At 39.3% G+C, this 15,114-nt stretch overlaps 1 long non-coding RNA gene across 1 annotated transcript; it reads right to left on the bottom strand.

The window, feature by feature from the left end:
• Nucleotides 1-11,041: 11,041 nt before the first annotated feature.
• Nucleotides 11,042-14,585, bottom strand: LOC109207227. The gene is made up of 4 exons (XR_002064989.1): nucleotides 14,298-14,585; nucleotides 13,944-14,058; nucleotides 13,522-13,570; nucleotides 11,042-11,261 (listed from the first exon to the last, which is right to left on the bottom strand). It is a non-coding gene; the product is annotated as an uncharacterized LOC109207227 (long non-coding RNA).
• Between the last annotated feature and the right edge of the window lie 529 nt (nucleotides 14,586-15,114).

Here is a 15,114-nt window from a genome sequence, read left to right as displayed (position 1 = left end):
GCAACCTAACTTAAGTCTAGAGCCACCCAAATGGAGGTCCAAACGCCTCCTGGACTATAGGTATGGACGGGTAGTGCACGCATAGGGTACGGTTTAGAACAAACTATTGCGCTTTAGGTAACAAATTAAAGATAGTAATCGGGTAGCAGGAGATGATAGTCTGTGCCCGCTGAATAATATGAGTAACACACCACCTTGAGGGAATTATGAAGTATTATTTATGTTGCACGGGGTGATCCTTTAGGCTAAAAAACATAGGACTCCCCCATATTTCCTTTCGTAAATTATTTGTGTTTAATAATCAACTTCCCAAATTCCTTGTTTTTCCTGTACTTGATCTCCTAGACTAATTCATATAATTGAGTTCGGCCGGGACCCACAGTTGTGGACCTGGAAGAGTGCCTAACACCTTCTCTTCGAGGTAATTTCGAGCCTTTACTCGATCTTTGGTGACATAAACTAGTTAAACAGAGTTATCTGCAAATAGGTGCCCTAACGCACCTCAATCCGTTAGGTGGCGACTCTCTCTTTTAAAACCCTTCCTTAAAAGAGTTATCAATGTCGAAACCCGATTTCACGAGAAAAAGGGGCACGACAGGTACCGCCAGGTTCTGATGGATGAAGTGGATGCAGAAAAGACTAATTTCACCACGCCTTGGGGCGCTTACTATTACAGGGTCATGCCATTTGGTCTGAAAAATGCTGGGGCAACCTACACGAGAGCCATGACTGCCATCTTCCACGATATAATGCATCAGGAGATTGAGGTATATGTGGATGATGTGATCATTAAATCCCAAACACAAGAAGACCATGTGCGAGATCTGAGGAAGTTCTTTGAGCGTCTCAGCATGTATGACTTGATATTGAACCCAACTAAATGTGCATTCGGAGTTCTATCTGGGAGGCTCCTGTGGTTTATAGTCAGTCGAAGGGTTATTGAACTATATCCTACAAAGATAAAGTCTATTTGGGATTTTCCACCTCCGAAAAGCAAGAAAGAGGTTATGAGTCTGTTAGGGAGATTGAATTACGTCAGCAAGTTCATCACTCAGCTTACTACCACTTGTGAGCCCATATTCAAGATGTTGAACAAAGATGCGACAATCAAATGGATATAGGAATGCCAAGAAGCTTTTGATAAAATCAAAGAGTACATGTCAAATCCGCCATTGTTGGTTCCACCCGAGCCAGTAAGACCTTTGTTCTTATTTTTGACAGTCCTGGAGAATTCTTTTGGGTGTGTTCTGGGGCAACACGATGTGACCGAATGTAACGACCCGACCGGTCATTTTGAGCATTTACACTCCGCTCGGTTTTTTGAGGGCATGAGTGGCTCCACATGATGTATTATGACTTATGTGAATCGTAGATTTTGGTTTTCCGGTTATCTAATTTGGAAAAATGATTCTCAGCTAGGTAGCTTAAAATTGGAAGAGTTGACCAAGTTTTGACTTTTTATTATTTTGACCTCGGACTGGATTTTTGATGATTCTATTAGCTCCGTTGGGTTATTTTTGACTTAGGAGCGCGTCCGAATTGTGATTTGGAGGTCCGTAGTAGAATTTGGCTTGAAATGGCGAAAGTTGGAATTTTAGAAAGTTTAACCGGGAGTGGAATTTTTGATATCGGGGTTGGATTCCGATTTTGGAAGTTAGAGCAGGTCTGTAATGTCAAATGTGACATGTGTTCAAATTATTAGGTCAATCAGACGTGATTTGATAGGTTTCGACATCGATTGTGGAAGTTTGAAGTTTCAAAGTTCATTGATTTCGAGTTGAAGTGTGATTTGTTGTTTCGATGTTGTTATGTGTGTTTTGAGGCCTCAAGTAGGTCTGTGTTATGCTATGGGACTTGTCGGTATGTTTGGACGGGGTCCCGAAGGGCTCGGGCATGTTTCGGATTGATTTCGGATCATTTTCCTTCATGTTTCCACTGATGTGTTCTGCTGCCTCAATCCTTCATTGCATTCGCGTGGCAAGTGCCGCGAACGCGTAGTGTATTCTGATGGGAGTAGCGAATTTTTCTTCGCAATCGCGAAGTATGTTCCACGTTCGCTTAGAGTTGGTGCATGTCCTCTTCGCTTTCGCGTATGGAGGATCGCATTCGCGTATTGTTGAGGTTGGCAGCTGGGAATTGGAGCGTTCTTCTATGCGATCGCGTAAGGTTAGTCGCATTCGGGAAGCTTTGGCAGCAGTGTTCATCGCGTTTGCATGGGGTGTATCGCAAATGCATAGAGTCCTTTGTGGCAGTGTGAGTTTTATTCATCACGAACGCGATGAATTTCCCGCGTTCGCGAAATAGGATGCCTGGGCAAATTATAAAGTACTCTATTTCGAGGGTTTCAACCATTTTCACTTTTTTGGAGCTATGGAGCTCGGATTGAGGCAATTATTGAAGCAATTTTCACCATATGAATTAGGGTAAGTGTTCTCTACTCGGTTTTGGTCATATTTCGTGAATCTATCTTCGTTTTTTGTAATTGGATGGTAAGTTTTAAAGAGTAAATTGAGGTTTCTAGCCTAAAGTTTCATAATGTGAATTGTTGAGTTTTGAACATCGATTCGGAGTCGGATTTGTGTGAAACAAGAATGGTTGGACTCGTAATTGAATGAGTTGTTGGATTTTATGAGTTTTATGAGGTTCCAAGGCGTGGGCCCAGGTGTGACTTTTGGCTAGTTTTGGTTTTGATTAAAGATTCGATCTTTATCATTTGGAATTGTTTCCTTGGGCTTTATTTGATGTATTTTAGTTGCTTTTGGCTAGTTTCGAGTCGTTCGGAGGTTGGTACGCGCGAGATGGCATTCTTGGAGTGTCGCTTGGCTTGCTTGGTATTGGAATTTGCTTGTTTGAGGTATGTAATATTTCTAAACATAGTTCTGGGGGTACGAAACCCCGAATTACGTGTTATATGATTAGTGTTGAGGTGACGCACATGCTAGGTGGCGGGCGTGGGCGTGCACAGTGTAAATTGTGACTCTGTTATTTCCGTGGTACTGTGTAGCTACCTGATTTTTACTTGTAACCATGAAATTCCTACATACATGAGCTATTGAGCTGTGATACATGTTAGAAAACATGCCTAGGCTACATGCTTATCCTTTTGGGACCTATTGAGGTCATTTTTGTTGTTGAGACTTTCATTGCTTTACGTGCTCAGTCATATGCATTCATATGCGTATCATATCTCAGTCTCTGTTATTATTTATTGATACATCACATCATCATTTTGGCTAATTTTATGGCATTGTGAGCCAGAGAGAGACTGGAGAGTCTGATGACTGAGTGAGGTCGAGGGCCTGAATGAGAGTGATATTATGGGATCGGGTTGCATGCCACAACATGTTATATTGGTTACATTTTATGGGATCGGGATGCATGCCGCGTCGATATGGTGCTTGGGCTGAAGGAGCCCCTCTGGAGTCTGCGCACACCCCAGTTAGCGCAATTGATTATGTATGTATATATATATATATATATATATATATATATATATATATATATATATATATATATATATATGGATCGGGTTGCACGCCGCAATGAGCCTTATGGCTATATGTATATGGATAGGGTTGCACCCCGCAACGAGCCTTATGGCTATATATATGTGGATCAGGTTGCACGCTGCAACGAGTATTGTACAGTGCTGAGTGATTGAGTGTGCTGAGTATTGAGCACGGTAAGAGAGAAATGCGAGACAGTGAGATTGAGTACTCTGAGAGTGTGAGTACATGAGTTCATAACTGAGAGGCATTGCATTGGACATCCGTACTTGAGATACATGCATAGAGATACATTTTCTTCTGTTGCTAGGTTTTGGTGACATTCATGATTTTACTAGTATCCTGACATATAGGCATACAGATATACTTTCCTCATGCTATCTGAAAACGAAACATTTACCTGTTCAAAGGTTTTTGGGAAAAATTACAGTTTTCAAACTTACTCAATTTTTGAAGATTTCGGTAAAGGATTTTTGTTTTCACTAATATACTTGAAAACCGGAACTATTTTCGAAAATTATGAATAAGCTGAGCATTTTGAATTCCGAGTTACTTCTTTAATTACTTGCTTTACGTTGTTATGAATTGTTGTTGTCTTTTGGTGTTGGACCTAACCTTGTTCCAGCTCGTCACTACTTTCAACCTAAGGCTAGGTTTGTCACTTATTAAGTACACGGGGTCGGTTGTACTCATACTACACTTCTGCACCTTGCTTGCAGATGTTGACTGCTGATGTTGTTGTGCCCGATGGGAGCTGGATTAGAGGATGTACCTGCGTTCCTTCTTTAATTGCCTCTTGTTCGTGGGAGCCTTAGATTCATAAAACTCTGTTATGTACTTTTCAGACAGATGATGTATTTGTTTCATACCGGCTTTGTAAGCTCTATTCTTAGAAACTTATGATTTGTACTACCAGTTCTTGGGGAATGTATAAGATTCAGATAATTCCTTTTGTTTAATTGTCTTATTAATATTATTTGAATTGGATAGTTATTAGTTGGCTTACCTAGCGAGTTGGGTTAGGTTCCATCACGACTAGTGGATTTTGGGTCGTGACAGATTGGTATCAGAGCTCTAGGTTCATAGGTTCTACAAGTCATGAGCAAGTGTCTAGTAGAGTCTTGCGGATTGGTATGATGACGTCCATACCTATCTTCGAGAGGCTACTGGACATTTAGGATATACCTCCCATCTTCCTTTCCTTATCGTGCGGTATTGATTCATGTTGAAGCGTAATCCTTTGAATTCCTTCCACGGATTCGTATGCGCACATGAGCGCTCGATATTAGATGTGCATCGACGGCTTGTGATTCTATGGATGAGATGCGAGACACGATTTCAGTGCACTGATGATGGGCCAGTCCGAAGGACTTGATGCCGGGTTTTGACTATAGATTGAGCATAGAGATTTCGGTTGTGTGAGCACGTGCTTTTGGATTTATATGTCTGGTAGTGTACCTATTAGTGGAATTTGTGGCTGGATGGCTACGTGATGAGTATGATGTGACTGCAAGATGTGTTCATATGGTTTGAATGTGACAATAAGGGTTTGCTTGAGGTGTAGAAAGGACTATCTAATGCTTGATTTTTGTCTTGATGTGATGCATAGTCTCGAGTTATGAGTTTATTGGAAGATCTTTCATGTTGTTCAATTGTGGAACAAATTAGATTCTCATGTCTTGTTGATGAGTTCGGAATCAGGAAGATTAAGTGATTGCGTAGTAGTTGTAACTGTGGAAGGGTATAGAGAGATGTTAGTTTGAGGCAAAGCGGGTGGGTTATAACCTGTGAGGTAATCTACGGATGTGTGATTTCATGATGTTATGTGGAGGCTTTCTTTTCTACTGGTGGGTTATATTTGTGCGATTTGAAGTATTATATGGTTTTTGTTACACGAGCTTATGAAGGATTTAGTTGAATCCTATTACGGTATTATGCTAGTATGGGGTGGCTATTGTAAGTTATTAGATGCTTTATTCCTTGGCTTTGAGCCAAGTGGGGGAGTCTGCTATTGATAAGTTGATTACATGGTTATATGTTGTATTGGTTTCGGTTTGAGGTATACTTGTAAGTAGGTTATGATTTGCCGAGGCTGAAATCGAGGATGACTCGAGTAAAGGAATTTCTGGATACGGGTTGTATTATGCTTTATGGGTATATTGGAAACATTGAATGATTGAGCTGTTATCCGTAAAGAATATAGTGTGCATGGAGTAGGGATTCACTAGGTTACTTAGAATTGTGGATTACTTCTTAGGGTGTTGGGTGTGCTAATGGGGCACATGTTGTCCGGTCTGGTTGGTCGGTTTAATTGAGATTTGAGCAGAGTGGAAGACTCTCGAGAATGGTTCTAATGGATTCAAGATTTATATGTAGCAATTAGGAAGTTCAAGGATTTGTATATGGCTAGAAACTGAGATTTACATTGGATGGTGTCGAAACTCAAAGTATTTCTATATCCTTATGGATTCTACATATCAGTATCAGGAGGGTGAAGGAAACAGCTTTAGATTCTCAAAGGGTCTCTTTTGAGTGGGTATCTTGGTCATGGTACTTTGGGGTGCTTAAGAGAGAATTCAGCGGCTTATGGGCCTTAGGGCATTGTGGTTTTATGCTAAGATCTCTTGTGTGGTGAGCTTTGGGTGAGAATCATGGTGTTCCGACGAGGAGAAGTGTTTACTTGAGCGTAATACAGAGGAACTCGGAGAAATAGGGCAGCTTGGTAATAGGTTGTATCAGCATGGTAATGGATATGATTGGCTCTTTTGGTTCTTACGACGTGGTGAGTCTCTACAGGTGCCTCATGGCAATACTCTTGGGTTTTGACGACCCGCGTGGCCTGTGGAGTCAGAGAGATTCAGTTCTGATGGTATGGTTATGTGCAAACGGATTCCAAAGAGTTCTCGATGATTGGTATCACGGTTCGAGGTGGATATTTCCTACTGGCGTAAGGAGCATGTTGCGTATTGTGATTTTCTCGTGGAGGGGATCAAATGGAAGGTTCTTGGCTAATCAAGTATGTAGTTTTCTTGTGACTTGGAGTGGATTATGAGATTCTCGTACTTTTCATATGACGGCATGATTGATGTGGTGTGTTGCGTGGGATCGAGATTTGCATGTGCAAGGTCACGGGTCAGTTTTGAAGGGGAGGACATAAATTCTTAGGTAGCATGGACGGTTTCAGATGACTAGGTGAATGATATTACTATTTCATATTAATGAGTAAAGTGTACATTTTAGAAGGCGCACTGTGTTTTGATTTATGGATACTTCATTAGTATGGCGGCACTCTCCTAGTTGATCGACTGTTGATTTTCAAATGTTGCTATGTGGCACGAAAGAATGGGAGAAGTATTCCTTGTGGGATGATCGTGTATGAGAGATATATTAGATATTCAGGCAGTGGAGCCGGGATTAGATATGGTAATTCGTGTGTTCTATGGATTTGGAGACCGGGAGTTCTCAAGAGCAGATTGCTTCATAGTTGTGGACTGTGAAAATGTGGCCACGTTAGACAGATGATGAAGTGTGTTATGGTTAGGTCATTGTGAACCTTCAGAGGGTTATTTATCTACTTGTGGATGACCAGAGTTGATTTGGGACCCATTAGTAGGCCCAATGAGGATGTGTATTCTGCACTGGGTCAGATTGGTTAGCCCCGACTACCATTGTTGAGGAATGTGTCATTTGGTTGGAATTGATTTTTATTCGTATCTGATATGTCACACGAGTTACTTTTCTATTCTACGAGGGGTTGTGATCTGTTGGTTATGTGCACACACGGTGTGGTTCTATTAGGGCTTTATAGCGGAATTTGAGCGAGATGGGTATTTGGGTATTGCATGATTGATTGCGCATTGGTTATGTTCTTTCGAGCTTGTGTGGAATTGCGTCATTTGCTTCTCCGCGGTTATGGTAATGTACTTTGGGAACTTGATGTCGAATCGCGTGTGGTTATTGATTTTAAGCAGGGTGGCTTGAGGTATATGCCATGGACCAGTGTTTGGATGGGGTCACGCATTGCAGCGGAGTTATGTTGAGGTATGAACCTTTGTGTTAGATTCGTGTGATGGTCCTATGGTGTGTGATGGATTTTCAGCATTTCGTTGTGGTGGTACTTGTTAATCTTGCAAGACAGTTCTCTCGTTTGAGTCATTTAAAATGATTTGAGTACATTTGGAATGTCGCTTATTGGTGCACGGATTGCACGACTTATGGCTTTAGATTGTATTGATGTGGCATTTCACTAGAGTGGTTGTGTTGGATGAGATGAGGTCATTGGACCTAGAATGGATACTATCGGATTTGATTACAACATGTTTGGAAGGATAATATCGAAAGTCGGCCTAGAATTGGCTATAGTTCTTGTCGAAGGAGAGGGAGTTTCAAGACTTGTTGATCTGATAAGTAGTTATGAGTTTCTGCGTGTTTCTTTCATCATCTGCAGTATACAAGGTTTTAGATTGAGGCTTTGTTTGACATGAGGTTTATTTTTGGTATTGGGTTGTGTTGAGCAGCTACTTTGATTAGAAATCATTGCTACGAGTATTTGAGTTATGTGGTATATCATGCGATTGCATCTTGGGGTATGGTTATGGCGTGGTATAGCTTGTTCAGACTTATACAGCGTGTAGATGCGAGATTCTGATCTTATAGAAAATTCCAGATGCGGAAATTGGATTCTAAGGCTTATGGGCTAGGTTGAATTAAGAAATTTCAGTTATGTTGTGTTATTAGACCTATATGGGATAGGGTGACGTGGTATAACCCCCGGGCATGTGCATGGTAACGTTACACAGCGGTTTGAGGGCTTTTGGAACAACTCTGGGCACGTTCGAGGATGAACGTATGTTTAAGTGGGGGGAGGGGCGGGATGTAACGACCCAACCGGTTGTTTTGAGCATTTACACTTCGCTCGGTTTTTTGAGGGCATGAGTGGCTCCGTATGATGTATTATGACTTATGTGAATCGTAGGTTTTGGTTTTCAGGTTATTCGGAATTGATTTGGAAAAATGATTCTCAGCTAGGAAGCTTAAAATTGGAAGAGTTGACCAAGTTTTGAGTTTTTAGTATTTGACCTCGGATTGGATTTTTGATGATTCCGTTAGCTCCGTTGGGCGATTTTGGACTTAGGAGCGCATCCGGATTGTGATTTTGAGGTCCGTAGTAGAATTTGGCTTAAAATGGCGAAAGTTGGAATTCTAGAAAGTTTGACCGAGAGTGGACTTTTTGACATCGGGGTCGTATTCCGATTTCGGAAGTTGGAGCAGGTCTGTAATTTCAAATGTGACTTGTGTGCAAAATTTGAGGTCAATCGGACGTAATTTGATAGGTTTCGACATCAGTTGTGGAAGTTTAAAGTTTCAAAGTTCATTGATTTCGAGTTGAGGTGTGATTCGGCGTTTCGATGTTGTTATGTGTGTTTTGAGTCCTTGTAGGTCCGTGTTATGTTATGGGACTAGTCGGCATGTTTGGATGGGGTCCTGATGGGCTCGGGCGTGTTTCGGATTGATTACAGATCATTTTCCTTCATGTTTCCACTGCTGTATTCTGCTGGTTTCTGGTGTCTCAACCCTTCATCGCATTCGTGTGGCAAGTGCCGCGAACGCTTAGTGTATTCTGATGGCAGCAGAAATTGTTCTTCGCGATCACGAAGTATGTTCCGCGTTCGCGTAGAGTTGAGGCAAGTCCTCTTCGCGTTCGCATATGGAGGATCGCGTTCGCGTAGTGTTGAGGTTGGCAGCTTGGAATTGGAGCGTTCTTCTATTCGATCACGCAAGGTTAGTCGCGTTCTCGAAGCTTTGGCAGTAGTGTTCATCTCGTTCGCATTGGGTGTATCACGAACTTGTATAGTCTATTATGGCAGTGTGAGTTTTATTCATCGCGAGTGCGATGAATTTCCCGCGTTCGTGAAAGATGAGGCATGGGCAGATTATAAAGCACTCTATTTCGAGGGTTTCGGCCATTTTTACATTTTTGGAGTTATGGAGCTCGGATTGAGGCGATTCTTGAAGCCATTTTCACCATATGAATTGGGGTAAGTGCTATCTACATGGTTTTGGTTATATTTTGTGAATCTATCTTCGTTTTTGGGAATTGGATGGTAAACTTTAAAGAGGAAACTGGGGTTTCTAGCGTAAAGTTTCATCATGTGAATTTTTGAGTTTTGAACATCGATTCAGAGTTGGATTTGAATAACATGTATGGTTTGACTCGTAATTGAATGGGTTATCGGATTTTATAAGTTTTGTGGGGTTCCGAGGCGCAGGCCCAGGTGTGACTTTTGGCCGGTTTTGGGCTTTGATTAAAGATTCGATCTTTATCATTTGGAATTATTTCCTTGTGCTTTATTTGATGTATTTTAGTTGCTTTTGGCTAGTTTCGAGCCGTTCGAAGGTCGGTACGCACGGGATGGAATTCTTGGAGCATCGCTTGGCTTGCTCGGTATTGGAATTTGCTTGTTCGCGGTAAGTAATATTTCAAAACTTAGTGCCGAGGTTACGAAACACCAAATTACGTATTATGTGATTAGTGTTGAGGTGTCGCACATGCTAGGTGACGGGCGTGTGGGCGTGCACCGTGTAAGTTGTGACTCCCTTATTTCTATGGTACTGTGTAGCTACCTTGTTTTTATTTGTAACCATGAAATTCCTACATACTTGAACTATTGAGCTGCGGCACATGTTAGAAACCATGCCTAGGCTACATGCTTATCCTGTTGGGACGCACTGAGGTCATTTTAGCTGTTGAGCTATCTGCTTTCGTTGCTTTACATACTCAATCATATACATTTATATGCATATCATATCTCAGTCTCTGTTATCATTTATTAATACATCATATCATCATTTTGGGCTAGTTTCATGGAATTGTGAGCCCGAGAGAGACTAGAGAGTCTGATGACTGAGTGAGGCCGAGGGCCTGAGTGAGAGTGATATAATGGGATCGGGCTGCACGCCGCAACATTTTATATTGTTTACATGTTATGGGATCGAGCTGCACGTCACAGTGATATGCACTACAACAAAAAATGCTTTTAGCGGCAATTAAAATACTTATTAGCGGCAATAGAAATGGCCGCAATATCATTTACCGGCAATTAGTTTTTGACCGTTGTAACGGGCGTCGACAAAGCTATTGGCGGCCATTAGACCAAGTGCTGGTAAAGACCCCTTTTATGGCCGGTAAAAGTACTTGAATTTCAGCGGCAATGGCCACTAAAATCCCCCCGGCATTCCCATAGGTCATACATCTTGCAGCCTTTATTATTGCCGCTAAAACCAATTTAATGACCGATAAAAGGTACCTCTTTTGGCGGCAAATACAATGGCCGCTAAAGCGATTTTAGAGTTCGGGCTTTTACATCTATTCATGACTTTTGCTATGGACAGTAAAATCTAATTGTTATAAAAAGAGGATATTTTAGTGATTTTTATATTTGCTGCTAAAATATAGAAAGAACTATTCCAACATTTGTAATGCATGTTGTACCTATTTATATTCCATAATAATAATAATAATAACAATAATAATAATTCACTTCAAACAGCTCAATGCACTTTATTAAATTCATAATTTGAGAGTGTAAACAACATAAAGAATGCTAAATTATTTGAATCCAAACATTTCGCGTCTATTTAATTATTTTATCAAGTAGCTATAAGCTCGATAATAAGTTACATCGGACAGATTCTCCCAACTCTTGATCACAATAACTTCCACATACCATGTCTCTGAACATCACAATATATGACCTGAAATGATAAAATAAAATTAATATAATATAAACAACATATAAACAACATATAAAGTTCATCAATAGTCAAGAAAAACAACTACTTGACCTTTACATACTTATACTGGCGGCATATCAAGGAATTGCTACTACAAAAGTTAGTCAAAATCAAGTGTATAGGAAATGCATTTCTTTTCCTGCTAACCATTACAATATAACAAACCTCAAAAAGATTTATAGAGTACGAAGAAGGTCAAATACCAGTTCAAACAAAAATATATTGTACTACACTTAACAAAGAGCATTTTTTTTTGTCTTTAGCCAATCCTAGATCTTTGAGATACCGTAATGTCTATTTTTCACAATAAAACTCTTACGATGACAAATATATTTATATAGCTACGACACTTTCGGATATAAATGAGATAAAAATATCATTGTTCATGATTCTACGGGAAAAGAAATTGCATAATAGCTTCTTCGAATGGTAACATGAAGTAGACAACATCATTGTTAAAACTCATTTAAGTTGTTGGATTTTTTAGTCCACACAGTTATGTTTCAGGAGTTTTTAGCCAATATTATCCCTTATCTTTAGGGGTAAGCTTAACTTTGTCCTTTAAATATAACCTTGAGCACTATTTATCCTTTTAAGTTTGCTAAACTTGAGTACATTTAGTCTCACCAACATAAAGCACCAAATCTGTTAGAAAACTAACTGTAATGCACTAGACTTCAATGAGTCTTCTTATAGATGTTATAAGAAATGCACAAATTTACCGCTTTTTCTAGAAACTAGTTCGCTTCACATGTCACAACATTAAATTCCAATCACAACAATATCATATTTCAGCATAACTTGCAAAGATCTGATTTTGGCTGTAAGATAGGGAAAAGAAAATGAAAGCAGTGTGTTTTGTAGTAAAAAGGAAAATGTATAGAGGGAAAATGAGAGCATCACAAAACAATTATATATGGAAAGAAAAAGGAAGGAGAGCCCATTACTTCGTAGTAGTATTTTTACTGAGAGATGAATTATTTCCAATTAACACGTGAGTTTGGCCAAATGAAGAGCCAAAACCACAACTACAACTGAAAAACTAATTAAATATCAAAAGCTATATCGACTTGTAGAAGCAGTCGCTGAAGTAGTTTTGTGCAAAACTGAATTACAGACTTCTAGTACACGCACTATAACTAGGATTTATTTCGCCACTGCTCCTAATAAGTCATTGCTAGAATGAACCAAAGTATTAAAGACTTGAATATGAATCAAGAAGGCTAGGGGTTTTACTGTTGTAACAGAGATGCAAAGGTTAATTCGAGAAGAAGGGTATTCTTCAAAAGGGAGGGATATCGACGATTTATGGGTTATTAAGCATCACGTGCAGATCACAGTGTGCTCTGCTGTTAGTTTTCTAACGGAAGTGGATATTCTTTGTTTGTGAAACTAAGTGTGCTCAAGTTTTGCAAACTTAGAGGACAAATAGTGCTTAGGATTATATTTAAAGGACAAAGTTAAGCCTATCCCTAAACATAAAGGATAATTTTGGCTAAAAGTTCTATGTTTCAGCATAGAGATTACTTCATGTAATTTAATGCAACAGTAGACACATTTTTAGCAAATTACAACTCCTAAAATTTCAGCTTTTTGCTCTCTTCAAACAACAAATGAAACTTCAAGAAAACACCTTTCAACCCCATGCCTAATCATACTTAATTTAAATTCTTCATTTGCTAATAGCATATCAGCAATATAGCCCATCTTTCAGCATAACAAAGTAACAATCAATATATATAATCTCTTTTTTAATCTAATATTTCAGTGCTCATCCACATACAGAGGGCATATATCTAACATTCCATTCTCTTCCATAAAGAGAAGATAAGATATTCAGAAAAGAATACAATCATAGTCTAATAAAATTATTGACAACGAAAATGAAGTTGACAAAGTTGACAGATAGACTGTAGACAACAAATATCACTTGAAGCAAATAGATATATTAGTTAAAAAAACTGAACAGTTAATGAGTTAACAACGAAATTAGACTAAATCAGAGTTAATAACCTAGCTTTGTTCGAACAAGTATAATTGGTACTCCAGGAACATAATGTCTCAATTTAGGAATCCGCTAAAGAACAATAACAAAATCAAGAAATAAGGTATTCCTTCAGAGGAATTATAAAATATCACCATTTGGAGACATTTCTCCAATGTACTATAAAAAACAAGTAAAAGTACTATAAAGAAACTTGAAGTTAAGAAGGAAGTCTACCTTTTTTGGATACATTTTTATAATTGGGCTTGCTAACGAGAGAAAACGTCTGTCAAAAATTAAATTATCACAAGGTCAAAAATTCTATCAACAACCAAGCATCTAAATCATCATCTAAACTATTCAACTTCAGAAGCAAAGGCAAGCTCTTCAATAATAAGCCTTCATCTTTATAATAGAGTATCCACATATTCAATCACAAGGTTCTATATTTGAAGCGTTCTTCTCTATTCTTTTACAGAAGTTATCACCAATACTAAAAAAAATTTGCCGACAAATAGTTTAACCAAACAACTTCAAGGAGAAGTTCACTAAGCTAAACACTGCTAAAGACTATTTTCAATATGGAATCCTTTCCCCTCGACATATCAAATGCATAAACAATATTACACACACGCGCGTACACACAAAAAAGAACTTACTGCTATTGCCAATCAAAAGGAGCTTGATGAGGTAATCTCTAATCGTGATAGGCTAGAGCAGGTGGAGCGGCTATTTGATTTTCTCAGAAAATGATGAAGGGGAACTACTCCAACCCTAGATATACAAAAGTCACCTTAGCAATTTCCAGAATGTGAGGAAAACTGAACAAATTAGAATAAAATTAATAGAAATTCGTGTGTATAAATATATGTACAAGGATTTTATACATACATACACTATCATTTCGGATCGGAGAACCGTAAAGGAAAGAAAGAGAAATATGAAGATATGTATGAGATCTAATAAATAAACGGGTGAGATAACGAGAGAGTAGAAAGAGATAGTTGTGTTACCTGGAATTGTTGGCCGGTGATGAGATAGAAATGAGTTGCAGCGGCGGTGATGTTTTCAGCAGCGGCGGTGATGTTTTCAGCAGCGGCGAGATAGGTCGAGTCTTTGTGCAGTATTCCCAAATTTTCCAAATTTTATTTTGTTATTTGAGAAATTGGAGGGAATATCTAAGTGGTGTGAAAAAAATGTGAGGGAAGATAAAATAGTGAAATTTCTTCTGAATTAGTTGCTTTTTGTGGCCAGTCATTTTTTTTGCCGGTACAAGACTATCTTTTCCTGGTCAATATCTAGTTGCCAGTAATCTTTCTCCATACATGAATGAATTAGCGGCCATTAAGCTATTCCCACAAAATAATTGCCGCTAAATACTTATTTTGTTGTGGTGATGGTGCTAGGGCTGAAGGAGCCCTTTCGGAGTCTGCACACACCCCTAGTGAGCGCAATTGATTATGTGTATATATATCGATCGAGTTGCACGCCACAACGAGCCTTACGGATATATGTATATGGATCAAGTTGCTCGCCGCAACGAGCCTTATGGATATATGTATAGGGATCGGGTTGCACTCCGCAACGAGCCTTATGGCTATATATATGTGGATCGGGTTGCACTATTGTACAGTGTTGAGTGATTGAGTGTGCTGAGTATTGAGCACGGTAAGAGAGAAATGCGAGACAATGAGATTGAGCACTCTGAGAGTGTGAGTACATGAGTTCATCACTGAGAGGCATTGCATTTGACATGCGTACTTGAGATACATGGATAGAGATGCATTTCCTTCTGCTGCCCGGTTTTGGGTACATTCATGATTTTACCTG

Source organism: Nicotiana attenuata, unplaced genomic scaffold, assembly GCF_001879085.1.
Source record: "Nicotiana attenuata strain UT unplaced genomic scaffold, NIATTr2, whole genome shotgun sequence".
In the NCBI taxonomy this organism is placed as follows: domain Eukaryota; kingdom Viridiplantae; phylum Streptophyta; class Magnoliopsida; order Solanales; family Solanaceae; genus Nicotiana; species Nicotiana attenuata.
The sequence above is the reverse complement of the archived record's forward strand: the minus strand, read 5'-3'. Positions and strand labels throughout refer to the sequence as shown.